Source organism: Manis javanica, chromosome X (assembly GCF_040802235.1).
Source record: "Manis javanica isolate MJ-LG chromosome X, MJ_LKY, whole genome shotgun sequence".
Lineage (NCBI taxonomy): Eukaryota > Metazoa > Chordata > Mammalia > Pholidota > Manidae > Manis > Manis javanica.
The window spans coordinates 3971255-3990835 of NC_133174.1; the positions used below are offsets into that span (position 1 = coordinate 3971255).

At 44.9% G+C, this 19581-nt stretch overlaps 1 protein-coding gene and 1 long non-coding RNA gene across 5 annotated transcripts in view; one reads left to right on the top strand and one right to left on the bottom strand.

Annotated features, from left to right (window-relative positions):
- STS (steroid sulfatase) overlaps positions 1–19581 on the top strand; it is a 485388-nt gene that overhangs the window by 446455 nt on the left and 19352 nt on the right. For 2 of the 3 annotated variants that reach the window (XR_012127519.1, XR_012127521.1), the window contains one exon: positions 14886–15017. The gene's annotated coding sequence lies outside the window, so the exon portion shown is untranslated. Of the gene's footprint in view, positions 1–14885; positions 15018–15809; positions 15827–19581 lie in introns of those variants that run through there. The other variant, XR_012127520.1, reaches the window with a different exon arrangement.
- On the bottom strand, positions 6392–17985 carry LOC140847474 (uncharacterized). Of its 2 annotated transcripts, XR_012127526.1 has the most exons (4): positions 17203–17985; positions 9475–9681; positions 6954–7089; positions 6392–6566 (listed from the first exon to the last, which is right to left on the bottom strand). It is a non-coding gene; the product is annotated as an uncharacterized lncRNA (long non-coding RNA). The 2 variants fall into 2 exon arrangements; XR_012127525.1 differs by having other exon boundaries at positions 6392–7089.

The window sequence follows — 19581 nt, forward strand, 5'->3', positions numbered from 1 at the left end:
AAAGACGTTTTGAGGCCGAGTTCCGCTTTTACCAAATCGCATTTGCATTGTGTGTCTGCAGACCCGCCTCTAGAACCTTCCATCGGATGCACGCAAGTGCTCTTGGTGTGATGTTCCAATCCTGGTACCTGTTAACCGCCCATCCCATAATGTCACAGGGCTATCGGCACCTCCCTAAAAGCTGTCCTGCTGATGCCACCGCACAAGGACCGCAGTGGGGACGGAGAGACATGGCTGGACTTGGGGAACAGAGCTCACGGGAAGGGGGACATGGGCAAGCCACAAGCAAAATAAGGCGCCAGCTGCCTGGCCGTTGGTATGGCCATTTCTTCATTCATTCCTCCTCCCCCAGCCACGATCCTGGCTAATCCCTCTGTGTCTAGGGTGCTGGTACCACGCAGGGACTGGACCTGCTCCACGTCTGAGTTTCCCACCTCCTGCCCACATTCCCTCCCTATGCCCCATATTCCCCCCTTTCCCAGAAGGCTGAACAGGAACAAACCCAGGTGACCGGAATCATTCACGTAAAGAGGCCAGCTTGTTCACAAATTAGAATAAAAGCATAGAGCATAAAAATCGACATAATGTTTAGTGTAATTTCAGATTTTCTTGCCATTTGAACATTTCTTCTGTCAATGCTTAGTTCCAAGGCCACCCCTCATATCGCCCACTGCCCTGCACCCCAACATCACACCCCCGCCGACACACCTCGTTGGAGTGAATCTCTTATTCAGCTCTAGAACCGTTTTTGTTTTCACTTCCCTTGTGCGTTTGATTGTTCCTGGTAGAGTTCATTGTTTGCATGTCCTGTTTTACATACGCTACCTGTGGGCAAAGGTCAAGTCACACATTTCTGATCATTTTCCAAAAATTCTGGTGGAGACAATTTCCTCCTCTGGGCAGAGCTTTCTGTTTTAAAACCCATAACAGTCACACCCACACCCGCCCACCTCCATCCTTTGCTACTCCGCACTGAGGTAAAAGACTGGATTTCATTAATGTTTGCGTCTGCAGACACACAGACCTGAATTAAAAATACGTTAATGTAGTGCATTTCCGTGTGAGTTGAGTCTTTTTTAATGCACACTCCTTTAATCAAACATTTACTGTGTAATGAAACTGTTAAGTTTGTGAAATCATTTTCATCCATCTGGTGGAATATAATACTCAGAAAAAAGTCTACTTAGAATGTATGCTCATCTAAAAATTATATTCGGGGCCACTGGGTGATACAAATAGACTGAAAAAGGGTAGCATGCTTCTGCAAAAACAAGGATTTATATTTTATTCTTTATAGCAACTTTAAGCTAGATTTTTCTTAATTCAGTTGACTGAGTTACCCTGTTTTCTATTTTTTTGTTAACTGAGTCACATTTGGCTATTTTTAACTTCTTTTAACTTTATGCAGAAACCGAAAATTGGGAAACAAAAGCATGATATTAACAATGTTCTATTTTTCCCAGAATGAAGGGAAAGCTTTGCTTAGAGAAGTTTAATTTGCCAGACACGATTTATGACACCATAAAGAGGCATTTCTCTTGAAACCAAGAGCCCTGTCATTTCTTTTCTCCTTTGATATCTGCAGAATGAGAGTAAGTATTTCTTAACATGGAGGAAGGTAAGGCTATTTTTCAAGTGAATCCCCTAAATTAATCCACAGGAGTAGGCGTCATTTCCTTCCCCACATGTTTCCCCTAAGCATAGTACCTGCAGAGATGAAGAAAGTGGGAAAATAGCTTAAGATTTAAATAGGTGGTATTGTCTCATATAGGAAAGATGAGTCTCACTGATTATACAAAAGTAGCTGTTTTTTAAACTTCTAGATCTCCACTGGCTTTATTTTTTCATGGAGTTCCTATATTTGGGATGTAATTAATGGAAAGCTTTAGCTTTGCCCTTCAAAAGCTTTTCGTTTTTCTCGTAAGATTGAGTCACTTGCTAATAATGTAGTGGTGCTATATTTTTGGCTACCTATCCATCTATTTTCTATCTAATCATTGATTTATGTCTAGCCTGTCTTGTTCCAGAAGCTTCTAAGGCCATAACACTTACTAGGAAGCATAATCATGTACTGTTCTCAATGTAACAGTATTAGAACTCTGGCATATGAAGGTTGAAAGGTCGGGGAATGATTCCAGATCAGAAATCTGATTCTGGAAATGTATTCAACAAAAAATATCCAACATCCAAAATATTTCAATTAAATGTGCACAAAGCTGCATGGGCACATATGGATGTCTGGAGCTCAGGTGCAGCTGCAACTGTCTCAGTATAAGATACAGTGGCCTGGCCCGTTTGGGAGAGGGATCAGGTGTCTTGTGACTTCTTGTTTAAGCCTGCTCAGCTGCCGTAACAAAATACCACAGACTTAAACAATAGAAATGTGTCTTCTCACAGTTCTGGAGGCTGCCAGTCCGGGATCAAGATGCCAGCAAGGTGGGGCTCTTAGTCCGTGCAGGCTGCTAGAACAAAATGCCACAGACTGGGTGGCGTGTAAACAGCAGAAATCTATTCTTCCTGGATCTAGAGGCTGGACATTCTAGCTTGGGCACCTGGCGAGAGTCTGCTTCCCGGTTCACAGAGGGTCACCTCCTGGCTGTGGCCTCCCAGGGCAGAAGGGAGGTGAGAGCTCTCTTCAGCCGCTTTCAAAAAGCACCAGTTTCATTCCCGAGGACTCTGCCCTCATGACCTGGTCCCTTCCCAAAGCCCGGCCTCCAACCTCACTTAAACCGAATCATGTCTCAGTGGGCAACCTCTCCAAATATGACCCCTTTAAGGGTGAGGGTTTCAGCATAAGAATTTGGAGACACACGGTGCCGTCCATAGTACCTCCTATTTTACATGAAATTTTAAGCTCATACTTTGAGGTCTCTTTGCTTCTAATAAACAGGACCAAGAGATAAAAAAACAAAAAGTAAAAATCGAAAACTGACAGTCAAACTACCAAGTGTGGAAATCATTTCCTTGAACAAAGAACAAACAGGGACTCTGAGCAGTGAGTGACCTGAGCTGCTGGACTCTAGGAGGTCCGGCTGCAGGGAGATGAGGGCTTTAATGACTGTGAAGTAACCCAAGGCACCCTTGGGAGCCGGGGCGACAGAGCCCAGCCCTCCCTGAAACCAGTGTCCTTGCTGAGTATTTCTACTTCCAATCCTTTGGGAACTTCAACCTCTCCATTAGTATTTTATTAATATTTAGGCAAATATTATACCAGTTTTTTTATTTAATCTGTCTAGAATGACTTCTGATAATTAAAAGAAGTTGTTGGAAAATGTAAATGACATCAAATAGTCAACACTGTTTTCCCCTTCAAAGGTAACTAACTGTCTACACAACCAGAATTCAAGTGCAATTTCCTACAATGATAAAACCGTCCTTGACCGGGAAGGAAGTCTACGGGCTTGTTTTTCCCGCTCTGACCCCTGTTTGCGGATGAGCTCGCTCGCGGCTCCCCGGGGTGGTGGGGGCCAGTGAGCCGCGGAGAAGGACGCCGGGAGGGTGTGTGGCCTGTGCTGGATCCCAGAGGTCTTCACTGACACACATATTTTATTGTATGATTCATTCTGCTCCGTTGGGGAGCACTTTCGTTACTTGACGTCCTCTTCCAGGGACAGGAATGTCCTCTGCTTCTCCACTGCCACGTGGGAAGGGTGTCCACAAACCGTCCCCACTCAGGGGGCAGCAGGGGAGGTCGTGCACACTCTGTGTGTGGCTCTTGGCCAGTTGCCTCTTATTATTATTTTATTTTCCCCTGTGCTGTTGCTTTTGAGCTGAGGGTGATGGCCTCATGTTCACAGTTTAACTAAGTTCTCTGTCACTGAGTTAAACTATTTAGGTATACACGATTTCTTCTTTTCGTTCAAACTACAACATCACACACTTAATAAATCAAACAACCGGATCATGGGAAGTCTGTAGAGAACACTCAAAATGGATGAAGTAGGTTCAGTTCTCCAATTATGAGGCTCAAAAGCAGAGACGACGCTCTCACCCTCTTGACAAACACACGAACGTGTTAACAGAGGAAGTGCACTCACAGGAGAATGACAGGATGAAGTTCTTGAAAACACACACGCAGACGGGCATTGCTTGGGGAAATTCACGGCTCCTCTCCTAGGTGAGAGCCTCTTCCAGCTCTTAGCCTCGCTGACTGATACACACATTAGGAATACATGATACTCAACAGGGAAAATGAGTAAAATAATATGTGTGTGCATGAACCTTGCTTGAGAGAGAAGCAAATTCACCTATGCTCTTTTTATCGCGTGGACAGAGCGATGAAAAATATCAGCAGTGCACAAGAGATCACTGAATAAAAATGCCTTAGAAGGCAGGAGGCCTCAGTGTTTTGGTGCCGGCCAAGCTCTGTGGGGTTGCAAGGGAGAAAGTTGCATATATAACCAAAGGCACAGATATACAAACCATCAGCCAATGGTTAGAACAGCCTTTCACTGACCAGCTCCACCTAATAGTGCAGAAATGCTAGTGAATCTTGGCTTGTCAAGAATACCCTTTGTAAAATGACATGTACAATTAGTTATTCAATTATCTCTTTACTTCTTCAACTAAATGTTACTCGTCCCCTTTGTCACTTCCTTTGAAGCACCATTTACAGTCAAAGGAAATCATTGTAACACAGCAAAAAGATGATCCATGATATAGCACAGTCCTGTGAACATCGACGACGACACTGCCTAAAATGTGTTCATCTTGCTTTGAAATCTATGGCAACGCCCATCACTGGGAGAAACAATGGCTGCCCATGCCATCCACCAGCTCAGGGACCAGACGTGAGATAAGAGGTTCATCCTACTGCTGGGAAGCCAGGAACATAGGCCACAGGACAGCCACGAATACCTCACTCTCCGAACAGAGCAGAGAAAACCAAACTGGACCCGCGGCTCAGCTCACTGGCCTTCCCCCTCCCTCCGGCCGAGGCCAGCTGTGTGGTGAAATACAAGAGTGTCTGTTTCCATGTCAGACAGACCTTGGTCTTATTCTTGGTCCCACTTCTTACCCGTAACTGTGGTGACTGACTCAACCTCTGGGGCTCAGGGCTCCTTGGTGAAGTGGGTGTGTCGGTGACCACCTCACAGGGTGATGTGGACACAGGTGGGCAGCTAAGCAGGACGCCTGGCGTTTAAATGGTCTGATGTAATCAGAGGTGCTGTTTATCTATGGATCTCCCCCCAGGCCGTGGCCACCTTGACCAAGGCTTCCCGGACACACACAGTGGAAGTCCAAGCCCCTGGCCCAAGACGGTCCGGAATCAGATCTGGGTCGGCAAGTACATACACAGCAGGGGCCCTGGGCTCTGTGTCTGACTACATGGAGGAGCCTGCAGCCCCCAGGACCAGGAGACAGGTCATGTTTGGGCATCACTCCAAAGGCCAGCCCTAACCCAGCAAGCACCAGACCCCCAACTTCATCAACTGCCAGCAGGCATGCAATGATCAGTCTCACCCCTTCTTCCTCAAAGCCCCCCTTCAGAGGGAAACCCTCTAGCCAAGGGAGCTGTAGTTGTGGAGGAAAGAAACAACACCGGGCCTCCATCTACACAGACATTGGAAATGACGGCGGTCCCCTGGGCAGCTGGGCTGTGTCTCTGTGTCCGAGTATCTTCATGGTGCTTTACATTCGCACTGGCTGCTTATTTTGGCTCAAAATCTTATGAAAACGGTAAGAGGAACAGGATGTGACTGGAGCATTTCAAGCACCCTACAGCCGAAGGACTTGAAAAAAGTGCCAGTTTTCACCATCTAGTTTCTAGCCTGTCCTCACGAGGTGATGTTATTCTTGGTCACCTGGTGACCAGGTGACATCGTGACAGCTTCATTAGCATCTGCAGCCCCCTGTGCCACCTTAAGTGTGACAAGCATAAGCATGCTTATTTTCTGAAAGAAAGCAAGAAAAAACTGTTTCCTGTTGGAGGTGGGAAACAGATGGCGTTCTCCCCAAACCGTATGGTTCCCAAATCTGAACCACCTCGTGAGGTCTGTCGAGGGCTATGGGATGTGGACCCTATTTATTTAACACTTAAGTCACTCTTATTTACTCTTATCTTATCCTCAATGATGAAAGCAAAAGTCAAGCTTTTCTAGGGCATTTTGACCTAAAGGTGAAAAAGATGGGCAGTGGAGGGGAAATTGTACTTTCTGGAAAGAATATCCATTAGCCAGGTTTCAGATGGCTCTTCTCCACATCGGCTCTATGTTTTCTCCTCAAGAAAATTTTACTCTGTTCCCATCCCCCTAACTCAAGATCCATAATAGCTTACACTTTTTCTGTGTGCTTGCTTTATAAAGTTGCATGCATCCCTGCACCCAGTGAAATGAAATTTCCATATCCACACAAATTTGGAATGGTTTATTAAACAACATCCCATCCTTTCTGATCACTGGGCGCTGTGTGAAATGCCCAGCCTGCATTAATTCTTCCCATCTGCATGAGGACCATGTACCTTAGGCACCCTGTGTGCGGATGAATGGAGGTGCAGGTTGCTTACGCAGCTTCTTGGGAATACTGCTTGGGTGGTTCTGCTCAGGTCTGTCTGCCCAGCCTGGCTTCTGCACATCCCCAGGCAAAAGAAAATTCAGCAAAACGGTGGGTGTAAGGACCGACCAATCACGGAATGGAAGCTGTTATCTCTTTTCCTGGGATAGTAGTATTTCTGTGAGCTGGCGTTCTGTGCCCCCCAATTCATCCTTTCCACTGTAGGACCTGCATTGTCTTGAAACTCCATTTAGGTCATCAGACTCCCATCTCCCAGGGTGATGTGCAAAATCAGATTCTTTCCCCACGAGCCTCCATCAAGCGCCATCCTTCCTCAGGGAGTCCTCATGCCTAACCCTTCCCTACGTCAAGCCTTGTGAACTGCCTGGAAGGAGGAACACAGAACCTGAAGGGTGAGTCGGGGTGTATGACCCAAAGACAGTCACTGATTGAACATTTACCATATAGAAGCAAGACACAGACACTACGAGGCACTGAGCCTTCCACAGGCTTTGTTGAGGTACCTCCTGCCGCTCACTCAGCCCTCTGCGTTTTCTCTCCATCATGGCATGGCTTAATCGGGTTTGAGATACAAACCTATTTCAGGGCAGAGACAAATATAGTCCCTCAAAATGGTTTTCTAATTTTGTGTGCGTTATCTATAGAAGTGTAAATGGTTCACAGCAAGGAAGTGCTTTTTAGAGAAGCACATGTAAGACCCAGAAATCTCTAGGCTTACCTGTACCTTAACTTTGAAAAGGGGAAACATTTAAAAGAGAATTTCTCCCTAAAGATTTATGCTCTTTAGCTCTTTGGAAAATGTCCTAGATCTTTCTCACAGACAACCAGTTTTCTAAGGAATTGGGATTATTGTCTAACTGGGATGTTTGGACTGATTTCACTCTTTCAGAATGGCTAATACAAAGGCATTCATGGAGGAGAAGAAGAGAATGGGATAAGGTGAATTTAGACATGACTTAAACCTCCCCCCTCCCCGCCAACACACAGAAACCCAAAACTCAATGACCAAATTTAAGTCTGCACTGAAATTATTAAAGAATGGAACCGACATGAAAAAATAATCAATTTTCTGGCATGTAAAAACATGGGAAGCTTTCCCAGAGTGCTATTTTCCCAGAAACAGAGGAAAAATCGATTTAAATGGAAAGAGACTAAAATAATAAATGACAAAGAAAAGCATCAACTTCTAATTAGTGTTCTTGAAGATGATCTGGAAGTAAATGGACCAGAAATAACAATAAAGGTCTGTGACAAAAGAAAATGTTACTGAGGTTTGAATGGGTTCCCTTGGGGTTCAGGCAAAATTAATAAAAATAGAACCAAACTGAATCATACTGTGCTGTTGTCATAATTTAAATACAAGGCAAAAAACCTCTATACCCTGGCAAAGAAAGTTGGTAGCCGAGCAAGGCAGGGCTGGTCTCATGCTTCTCTGGAATGTCTACTCATAAAAGAGTTAATAACCAGACAATGTTGAGGGCTGACCCAAGAATTCAGCCCAAGATGTTCGTCCAGTGTGAAGGCAATGGGAAGATGTATGTGCTCAGGGGGACTACAGCTTGTGGTATCTATCATCCAGGTAACTTTTCTGGAAAAAAAATTACTTGAAGGTAGATTCCAGGTTATCCAGATACAGACTAAAGCCATAGAAAATGGTTCCTGATGGTGAACCAATGACTGAATTGTTTGTTCAGCTTTCTAGACAATTCTTGAAAATGCGATTGCAATCGAAGGAATGAACCGCACATAATTTTTGCAAAGGATTACATGGGGAAAAGGATAATTATGTGTTAACCACTGTTGATTGTGTACTTTGAGGGCGCTACTCACTGGACCTTGGGATTCATACAAGTACAGTGATGTACTCTTTTCAATCTTGTGATGATCATATGACTGTACATTATGGCCCAAATACATAGAAACAGTTACATGACATCATGTACCCAACATATGGAAACCTTTTAGGACCTTTTTAGATTAAGATTACAGCAGTAAAAGCGATGGCTAATTAAGTATGATATGTTTATCTTCCAATTTAGCAAAAATCTACCCCAGGAGTTTACAAATGTGTGTGCACAATAGACTTTTCCTGGCGAATGTCAAAAATGAACAAAGCCTGTGTTCTACCCTCAGAAAGTCCGATTTTATTTTCTGGGCTGTCACATGGTCTTTGTGGTTTTTAAAAAATCACCAGATGAGGCTGATAGGCACACAAATTTGGGGGACCACTAATCTAGACAATATTAACTGATTTCCTCCACAAAGACCTGGAAATTGTGTGAGAGGAACAGAAAGAAGCTTAATTCTATCCTTGTTCATATGGAATAATCCTCAGTTGTCGGTGCATCCTTTATTTTGATAAAGACTAGCTAAAGAGCACCGAATTCCCTTCAAGGAAGTCACTGATAGGCAGTTGGAAGACCCTGAAGGAGGGCATTCCTGTGGAATGGTGTTGAGCTAGGACCATGGTGCTGAACTGGGGAATAATGGTTCCCCTCCCCCACCAGCAGACACTTGGCAAAGACTGGAGGCATTTGGGGCTGGCAGGACTGGGGGGTGAGGAGGGGTGGGAGGGTGGCTACTGGCATCTAGTGAGTGGAAGGCACAGACGCTGATAAAAATTTGGGCATTAAGACATGGGTTCCCGCTGGAGGGCATGTGATATAAATCCTAAAAATACGTGTAATGGTTCGTTTTACGTGTCGGCGTGACTGGGCGACAGGGTGCCCAGATATTCGGTTAGACATTGTTTCTGGGTGTATCTGTGAGGTTGTTTCCTGATGAGATTGGCACTAGAGTTGGTAGACTTGGTAAAGCAGACGGCCCTGCCCAGGGTGGTTGGGGGTATTATCCAATCTGCTGAAGGCTATGAATAGAACTCTGAGCTGAACAAAATGGTGGAGGTAGGGAGACTTTGTTCTCCCACCATCCCTCTTCTCCTGCCCTCGGACTGGCACTTACACCAGCAGCTCTCCAGGTCACAGATCTTCAGACTTGGGCTTGAACTTTACCAGCTCTCCTGGGCCTCCCGTTTGCAGCGGCAGGTCATGGGACTTCTCAGCCCCCATAACGAAGTGAGCCAGTTCCTTATAATCAATCATAGGACGAGTTGCTGTCCGAAGGAAACAGCAGGGTGAGAACCTCACCACTGGCTTTAAATGGACCTTTCTGCAAACAAATGCAAACCACGTTTCATTCACAGGTAATCGAAGCCAGAAACCCCACTCAGGAGTCATGCACAAAGGGACAGCTAATGCCTCTTACAACTCTACAGTCAGTAACCAGACTTTAGGTGGGACCCTTCTTGGACTGGTGTTCTCTACCAAGCACTGTAAACACCCGATAATGCTTGGTGGCAACTGTGCATGATTATACTACCATAAAATGGTAAGATAATTTATTCAGATGAAAGAAATCTGTGGGCATTATCCTCAGTGTCAAAAGACCAACCATTCAGAGAAATGATTTCCTGAAACTGTTTCCCAAAATCATGAGTCATTTTCTATATACCAGCAACGGGTCTCAAAGAAAATGGTATCAGAAATCTTTCAGGGAAATGTGTCAAAAGAAAAAAATGTAAGTTGAAAGGGCAAACTGATTTTCAGGATAAATTGTTAGTTGCTCCTTTTAATCAGCAAAGTTTTAAGTCCCCTCTGTGATTGAGCATAATGTCCTCCAAGTCCATCCATGTTTCCTGCCTTGTAAGGCTAGGATTCCTTCCTTTTTAAGGCTGAATAATATTCCATTGTACATGCACATAGTTTCTTTATCCATTCATCTGCTGATGAACACTTGTTTCCATATCTTGGCTACTGTGAAAAATTATACAATGAATATGGCAGTGCAAATATCTCTTTGAGATCCTGATTTCAGTTATTTTAGATATATGTCCAGAAATGAGATGGCTGGATCATACGGTAGTTCTACTTTGAATTTTTTGAGGAAATCCCATACTATTTTCCATAGAGTTCCACCATTTTCATTCCCACCAACATTGTCCAAGAATTGCAATTTCTCCACATCCTCATTGTGTTATTTTTTGTTGTGGTTAATAGTAGCCACCCTAACAGGTGTGAGAGGGCATCTCACTGCGGTTTTGATTTGCGTTTCCAAAGTAATTATTGATGTTGAGTCTCTCTTCTCATGCCTGTGGGCCATATGTGTCTCTTCCTTGGGGACATGTCTGTTCAAGTGAAATAAGCCAGTTACAGAAGGACAAATTCTGTCTGATTCCTCTTATATGAAGTGTCTAAAAGAGTTGAATTCATAGATGCAGAGAATACAGTGGAGGGTGCCAGGGGCTTGGGGGAGAGAGAAATGGGGAGTTGTTCAGTGGGTATAAAGTTTCACTTATGCAAAATGAATACATTCTAGACTCTGATTGAAAACTTAGTGCCAGTTGTTATAAACTCAACAAACTATGCACTAGAAAAGTGCAGTTCTTCATATATCAGCTATACTTCAGCAAACCTGAAAAAAATTTTTAATTAAAAAATAAAGGTCTGCCCACTGAAAATAGTTGCAGTCTTAAAAGTAGAATTAGGGGGAAAAGGTCATGTTATTCAAAGCAAAGGAGACAGCAGATTATTCATTTGAAAATCAACAGTATGACTTCTATTTTCATTTCTGAAAGCTAGAATGGGCTATGTCAAGGAAAAAAATGAAAAAAGAAAGCAAGCACTTCCACACAGAAGGCTTGTCTATTTAAAAACTTACAACTAGATAATGGGAAATTTTTCCATTTAAAAATTGTTAATCTGTATGAAAAGGAGTCCTGCCAAGAAAGAACTGGGAATCTTTCATGAATTTATAGGCACGGTTTGCCAACTTGATCCAATTTTTCTCTTGCTGAAACTGCTTCATTAATTTAATGTGCAAGAAATAAATATTTGATGTGCAATTAGTTGGAGATTATTATGGCCGTAATGGAACCTTTCCAAATAAACAGCTGCTCCAGCACTTTCCGTGCATGAAAAGCAAGTCACAGAATGGAAAATATAATGACACACCAGCTCTACAGAGGAAAAGAAGTTGAAATATTCCATTAGTGAGTAAGATGCCTGCTCATTTAGAAGTTTGGTGATGGTTTATCAAAGCATAACGAAAAAGCTGCCACACATTTAGCCAAATACCCACCTACCTGAGTTGGCACAGAAATGTATGCATACAGATGTAATATGCTCTTCCCCAAGAAGAAAATATTATGGAAATAGATACTGACCAACTCTACCAATTCTGTCAGATTATTCATTTTATATATAAAGATACCAGTCAGTGTATATTTGTTGAAGTTTGATCAGCTTATGTTAGCATTTTATGCATGATAGAAGTATCAATTTTATGTATCCACATCTAATTGTAATGATTCTACTCCAAAGGAGAATGGTGTCTATCTGGAAAGTATAATGTTAGCTGGATTGTTTTAATTTTGAAGGAGCCTTTGAGATCTCACAGCACCTCTGCTCAGGCCCTGGGAAGGAACTCACTTGCCATTCAAGTATTTAAACTCCTTAGGACACGCACAAAATTATACCTTCCTTTAGAGACAGACCACAAAAACTGGAGTTAGCTGTCTCCAGGAGCCACACCGCCTGAGGGTAAAAAGTGTGACAACTCTCTCAGTGTCTCCAAATCCGGACATGATTCCCCGCCCACAGTGGTTCCACCGTGTTCGCTGAAAGGATGCCTGCAGCTTTTTGCAAGAGAGAAAGAGAAGGAGCTGAGCATCAAAGGGCGAGCGTTATGAGCCACAGAAGATGGTTTGCTTAAAATGAGTAGGTGGTGTCTTAAAGAGGGGAGCAAGGAGAAGCATTCTCTCTGCCCATTCTTCTCTTCTTTGGGAGTCCGTAAGGAAGGACAAAGCCAGTTCCTGGACCCGGTAAAATCTGGCTTATGATTACAGAACTGAGTGTCATAATAGGGGGAACTGCTTACAGCAGCCAGCATCCTGGCTCACTCCTCTAGAAAACTGACTTGGGGTGAATGGATTACTTCTTGGGGCTTTGTGCCACTCTCAGGTGAAATTCTGCAATCCACAGCATTCTACCCTACTCCACGCCAGAGCTCCCACCGGTCCAGGGAGGGCAGATGCAGCCGCACATACATGAACCACAGAGACTGGGGAGGAGCCCGTGAAGACATGGGAGCATCACTTTAACAGCATCTTGTCCGGATGGAGATGCACTGTGCTGTTCTATACCGAGGCAGATGCTCTCCGGAGTGGGGAGAGTTAGGATCCCCTCTGCTGGGGTCTGGGCGGGACACTGCCTGTTTTCAAAGCCTAGGTCCTCAAAGGTAACTTCTTTCCAGCAATTCTGACATACTGTGGGACCCAGCCGCCGTGCTTTGGGGAAGCCAGTTAGCCACAGAGAGGTAGCACCCTGGGACCCTGCCCACAGCGCCGCTGAGGTCCCAGGCGATAGCCAGCATCAGCCCCAGATACGCGGTAGTCACGCTTCAGACAAGGAGTCTCCACCTGTCCCTCCAGCAAGGCAGCCATCCCCACATGGACCAGACCCAAGCCGTGCCCACCAAGACAGGCCCAAACAGTGCATTTGTGAAAAATAAACAAACAATTGCTGTTGATGTCAGCCAGTAAGTACTAGAGTCCTCTGTGAGGAAGCAAAACGTAACTGGAACACATGTACCTCAACATATGCAGCCACATGTTCAATAAATGCATTTTTTTAGTTTCTAATGTGCAGAAGCTATTCAGATGTGTGGCACTCTCACTGCCCTGTCACACTAACCCCCCACTACACTGCGGGGAAAGGAGACTTAGGACAAACATCTTTGTGGGAAGCCACAGCACAGCTGGTTTCCACAGGCCGGGAGCTTCCATTATTGCAGGGAAATGGGGACACGCAGAAGTCAGAACCACAGAACAGTACACGGGGTGCACATTAGGAACATGGCTGAGCTCTAACATGGTCCTTCTTAAGGTATGTGGTGGCTTATCAGTAGCAGCAGGCTTAAAATACAAAGAGTTACAGATGCTTGTCTCAGGCGTTTACAGTTTTTGTTACTGATGACCAGAAAAGTGTAGGCGATTTTTTGACTAATCATATTTCAAGCCAAGTGTTCCATAAAAACATATATATATATATATATATATATACATGTTTATATATATAAATACATATATTTAACCTACAAGAATATGAGTACCACACAAAAGTCCATGTGAATAAAGTTTGTGTCTGGACATCTAGGGAAGTGATTACAGCACATGGTTTCCTATTTGGTTTCTCTGCTCGAGACCCACATTAAAAATCCCAAAGTGAAGGTGATTCACGGCACTTAGCCACGTACTGCCCGGTGTGCCTGTCAGAGCTTTGTGCGAACTCCCTCTGTGGATTCAGGTCGTGTTTGCTTATGATTAAACCATCTGTCCTGTGCCCTGGAGTAAGGAATCAGGCTCTATTATTAAGTCACTTTAATATACAGTTTGAAAATCAACATTATTTAACATACCTATATTGAATATTTACTAATGTGTAAGAAAACCACATTTAAATATATGTAACATAACATTCTGCACATGGAATAATATTTAATGGTTCAAATGTCTCCATATGTACATGCATGTATATACATACCTATATATGTGTATGTGTCTATGGATAACTTTAAAAAATCATATATATGTGTTATATATAGACACAAATATATGGTTTTTCTTAAAAGTAATGCTCCACAGGGAGCCATGACCAATATTTGTATGGAATCTAAGGATTAAATTTGTTTGTATTGTTAAGTGACAATTCACTTAAAAACCTGCCATTTAAATCAATAAATAGCACATTGCAGTCACATAATTTAACTTCCCGATATATGTGTATGTGTCTATGGATAACTTTAAAAAATCATATATATGTGTTATATATAGACACAAATATATGGTTTTTCTTAAAAGTAATGCTCCACCAGGAAGCCATGACCAATATTTGTATGGAATCTAAGGATTAAATTTGTTTGTATTGTTAAGTGACAATTCACTTAAAAACCTGCCATTTAAATCAATAAATAGCACATTGCAGTCACAGAATTTAACTTCCCGATTATCTTAAACTTTAATTCCCTTTTTACAGCAGCAGACATCCACTGAGGAATGGCTCACACTCCCGTGGGTAACTGTACAGCTTTTAAAATACAATAAAACCTAATAAAATAACATCTTACAAACAAGAGAATTAATTTCTATTAACTATTTATCTATTTGTAGAGTCCATGGTTCATCATCAATCAAATAAAAATGATACCCTGGGGCTGAGAAGGACACATAATGCACCCATCCTAACATGAGTTTTATTACTTGCCTTTTGCTCTGGAGGGCTACATCAGCGAATTAATGAAATCTGCTTTTATTACAGATTCATTGCATTTAAGATGAGGCATCTCTGGATGTTCAAGAATTTAAACTGAAAGGAGAGTAGGAAGTCTGAAGTTGCCGGGAAGACAAAGCTGTCTGGTGAAGACAAAGCTGAGAGCGGCTCCCGAAGGCGGTGAGGATGAAGGGCGAGGGGTGGGTGCCTGGGCCACGGGGCTGCGGGGCGGTCTGCGAGCAAAGCCTAGAAACCTGCAGCCGGAGGCTTTTGGCACGGAGTCCAGGATGGGTGTGGGAAACGCCAGCTCACTGCTGAATGCAAAGTATAACTGAGGGATGCTACGGATGCGGATGTGTGTCTTTAGCCCCCAAGGGCATCCCGCCAAGGGGGTAGCAGTCTGACCCTTCCAGAATGGGGGCGGGGAGGGGGGATGGCAGCTTGTCAACCAGTTCCGCAGGAAGCCTCTGCGAGGCCACCACTTTGACAGGCCCTCCTTGTACCGACCATGGGCAGGTTCCTTCTGCTTCCCTCCCCGTGCCCAGGAGTCAGCTTTCCCTTGGCTAATTCTCAGAGGAGGGAGAACACCGGGACAAGGGCGTTGAATCATATGGCAAACTGGTGTGTGTGGAGGGGAGGCGAAGGCAGGGGGCTGGAGGTTGTGAAGTGTGGTTTGGGTTCTCTGAGTGTCCCCCGGGTTTACCGTAACTTCCCAAGGCAATGTCCTTCTCCCCTGCTACACCATCAGTGCTGGGCGGGCATGTACGGGTCTGCTTCTAAAACGGGGACAGGATCTGGCATGGAGGTGGGGGATTCCTATCTGTTGGGTAAATGAATGACCGTGGCAGAGCATACTGAATGGTGGGACGGATGAGGGGACGCGTGCATGCATGCCTAGGTGAGTGGATGGAAGGTTAATGGTGGGTAAAGGGAAGACAATGAGAATAAGTTGCTTATCATATTCTTTTCAAGTGATTTAAGAAATACATGTAAATACATGGAGGGCAGTCCCTTCAAAGACATGCTGGATTGGACAAAGCTCTGGTATCAGGTCTGCGCTCTTTGAACCACTGCCGGAGAGGAATTTCCTGCCCTTGTACAGAACATCAAGAGAAGCTCCGTAAGCGATGAAGCACCTGTCCCTAGGATGGGACCTGAGGGCTTCCTGCTTAGCAGTCTCTCTTTCCTTCCGTGAAATTAATCCACTTCCTTCCATTTAGACAAGAATGGGCTTAAAATGCAAATGTTATTAAAAAACTTCCTTTCAGTTTGCTTTGTTTTGGTTTTACTCGCTGAGAGTGCCTCTAGCTCAACACTGAATTTGACCAAAATTCATCAGAAAATCCTAAGTGTTGCACAGGAAGGGGCTCTCTGAGGACCTGGGACTTTTCAGAGAAACAGGAGTTTGGGCAACTCTAAGACAAGAGGTCAGAAAAGCCGGTGGAGATGCTGCAAACTCTCACCTGGATTCACCTGGGTCATTTTGCTTGCGCTCATCTCTGATGATGGTAAAAGTCATCATTCCATCTTCCAAGGAAGGTGCACCCACAGATGGAAATGTGAGCTTCCCAAGTGGACCCCAGTTACGGAGGGGACAGAAAGAATCATCAAACAGAACTGGAGGAGTGGGTACAAGAATAAAGGGGGGACTGAAAAGGATGTGTCTCAGCGATGAGAGTTTACTATGCTCAAGGCGGAGCGGTGGGTCGACTGAAAGGAAACCCAGGAGGTTTAAGATGGAGTGGACGTGCCTGAAATGATGCTAGGCAGGGTTTTCCTCAAGCAGCTGAAATGGATATTTTCAAAGTGCTGGATAATATATGCAAGGGGGGGAGGTTTACCAAGGACATTATCATGATCTACAGGGACTGCAGTGGAAATAAAGTTTCCATTATATGTGGTGGCATGGACGTTGCCTTAAGAGATGACAATCAGGGAATTCTGGAACAGCCTGTCATAAAATACAGTATAATTTTTTATAATCTTAAAATAACACAGTATATGCCTTGTGTGTGAAAATTGTTAGTGCCCTGAGGCTGAGAGACTTGTCAATTGTGGGAAATCGTCCACAGACTTGTACCAGTGAACTACTTGAAAATTCCCTGAAGGGCCCAGATCATTGTCTACCAATGACAGACTTTAAATATCTAACGTTCTTAGAGTGCTTACAGTTTAAACTGTCTCTGTCTCTGCACATATATTTACTCATTTAAATCGTCCAGTGTTCTGTGGGGCAGATGCCAATCACATTTTACAATGAGAAAACGGAGAGTCAGAGAGGCAGAGAGACATGGCTTTTAGGGGCACTGTCCTCCTGGGAGATGGGACCCGCCTCCCACCCCAGACACCGTCTTCCCAGCCATACCAGAAGGATGCACAAGGTCCCCTCTGCAGCACCGGGCAGATTCCTGCAGAGCCACCCTTGAGCAGTGCAGTATTGGTGCGCCCCCAGAAGAGTTGTCATTTTTGCCATTGGAATGTCAACACAGTGGCAGTAACCCCTTAACAGGCGTTGGTGAGGTCACTCATACGGGCACTCACGGGTTCTGAGCGAGGAGATGTTGGTCTGAGCCCAGGATGGCTGGCAGGATTGCTGGCACCGTGGCAGGGGCCAGTGGGAGCGGCTGGGTGGGGGGTGGAGCTCCTGGCCATGTCACAGTAGCCTCTGACCTCACAGGGCAGGCAAGGCCCCCAAGGGTAAAGGACAGAGCCCCACTCCCAGGGCTTGGCTGCCTTCCTCCTGCCTGCTCCTTGGAGGGAACAAGGATGGGTCCCTGCATCAGCTCAGCCCATACTAAAGATGCCTCCCTATTGCTAAGCGGTTTTAGGTGCTGCAGAGAGAAAGTGACAAGATTCCTTGTCACCAGAGCTGGTAACGGATATGGGCCAGATACTGCCCGGATGGGAGAATGCGTGAGACAGACAGTGAGGGGGATGAGGAGGGCGGTGGAGCGGAGGGTAGCATCAGTAGGGCCAGCTGCTCTGCAGACATAGAAAGCGTCGGGGACTGAGGGTGACCAGGGACAGGGGTGGCTGTGGCATCCATGGGTAGGACGTCTCAGCTGCAGAATGGAACGGTCGGAAGGAGCCGACCGTGGACAGTGGGGGCAGAGTGCATTTTGGGAGGAGGACCGAGAACTGCCCAGGTGCCGAGGTGAGAGATTGGTGAGGTTCCAGAAAGGCCCAGTGTGTTCAGAGCACGATGCAGGGGCGCAGAGATGGTCCGGGGGGGCTGGGCTCAGAGAAGCAGAAAGATGCCAGCTCCTGGAGCTAAGTGCCATGGGGAGAAGGGGTTTCATTCAAGTCTGGATGCACAGCGCTCCGCTAAAGCAACCGATATGTAACTGCATCAGATCATTCTGGTGGCTTGAGCAGAAGTGGGCTGGAGGGCGTGGAGGGCCATTTTCAGAGAAGCAGAATGACAGGCCCTCCTGCAGGAATGTTCTAAGCAGACAGGGCATAAAGCCATGCTCGTAGCACGTTTACATGACGCAGAAGGAAACTCGCCCTAGGATGGGTACAGGGTGGGAGCAGAGTATTTAGGGCAATGCTCTTCCTAAAGAAGTATAAAATAAAATGGAAGTAACTGAGCTCTTTATACAGCCCAGTCTTAAACCACTGCCAGCCTTAGGACTAAGAGTTCCAACCTGAATCGCCATGACCCCCAGCCCTCTTGAAAGGTGATTCCTGTTAGGCCACCATTGACTCGGATAAAGCAGGGGGGATATTCAAAGGGAAAACCTACCTTGGGAATGTTTCATACTGTGCTTTTCACTGAAAGTGCTTCTTGCTTTGGGTTTTTAAAAAAAACATGTTATTTAAAGGCTGAATGTCATTGAAAATTCCTATGTAATAATTGTACTAGCATGGCCAAATAGGGTGGTGTCTCTCTTCCTTGAACACAACCAGTCCCCCTGTGCCTATATGAACGGACCACCATGTAACACAGCCCTGTGGCTGTCTCTTCCGTGTTGTGAGGGTGATTTTCATGCTCTGCTTGCAGAGACTGGCTGCCTAGCATGTGACATGTTAACACTGCACCCCCACCCTTTTATTTCTGAGTAATTATATACCCATTTACCATCTCACTTCATGAAGGGGCTCAAGTCCCAGCTTTTATTCCCATTTGTGAGTTCCAGTTCCACATTTTATAGTATTCTCTTTTTTGCATTCAACTCCTGCAAAGTAATTTCTTATTGCCTAGTTTGGGGGCATAGATTTGCAGCAGTTTTGCCTTTTTTTTTTTTTTTTTTTTAATCAGTTCTCCCCAGAAGGCAACTTGCCAACGTTTCTAGAGTTTGGTCTATTCCAGCGAGTAGGATGTGCTTTGCATAAGGACGTTTCTGTCCCTGTTGTTGAAGGTAATGCTGCCTGGGCTCCTGTGGCCTCGCCGAAATGGAGCAGGACGCGTGAATCATTTCCAGTTTGGTTTTTACTTTCCATGTATCTAAAAAAGGACAAGGAAGTACTGCTACGCTCCTGAAGGGACCAGAAACGATTTTTCAGATGACGGGGATGAGCATTGTTCTGATTGCGTTCTGCATTCAGAGAGAGGGGAGGTTTTGGGGTGGCTGTCGCTGATCCTCTGGCATGGACAGAGAAAATCACATTGAAGAAGGAAGGGTGGCCTCTGAGGAAGGAGAGAAACACCCTGACAATCGTAGGCAGTTGTCAAGGTGAGTCACCCACCTGACTCTTCATATGGAGCCTCTCAGCCGGGGATATAAACAAAAAGAGGCACTCC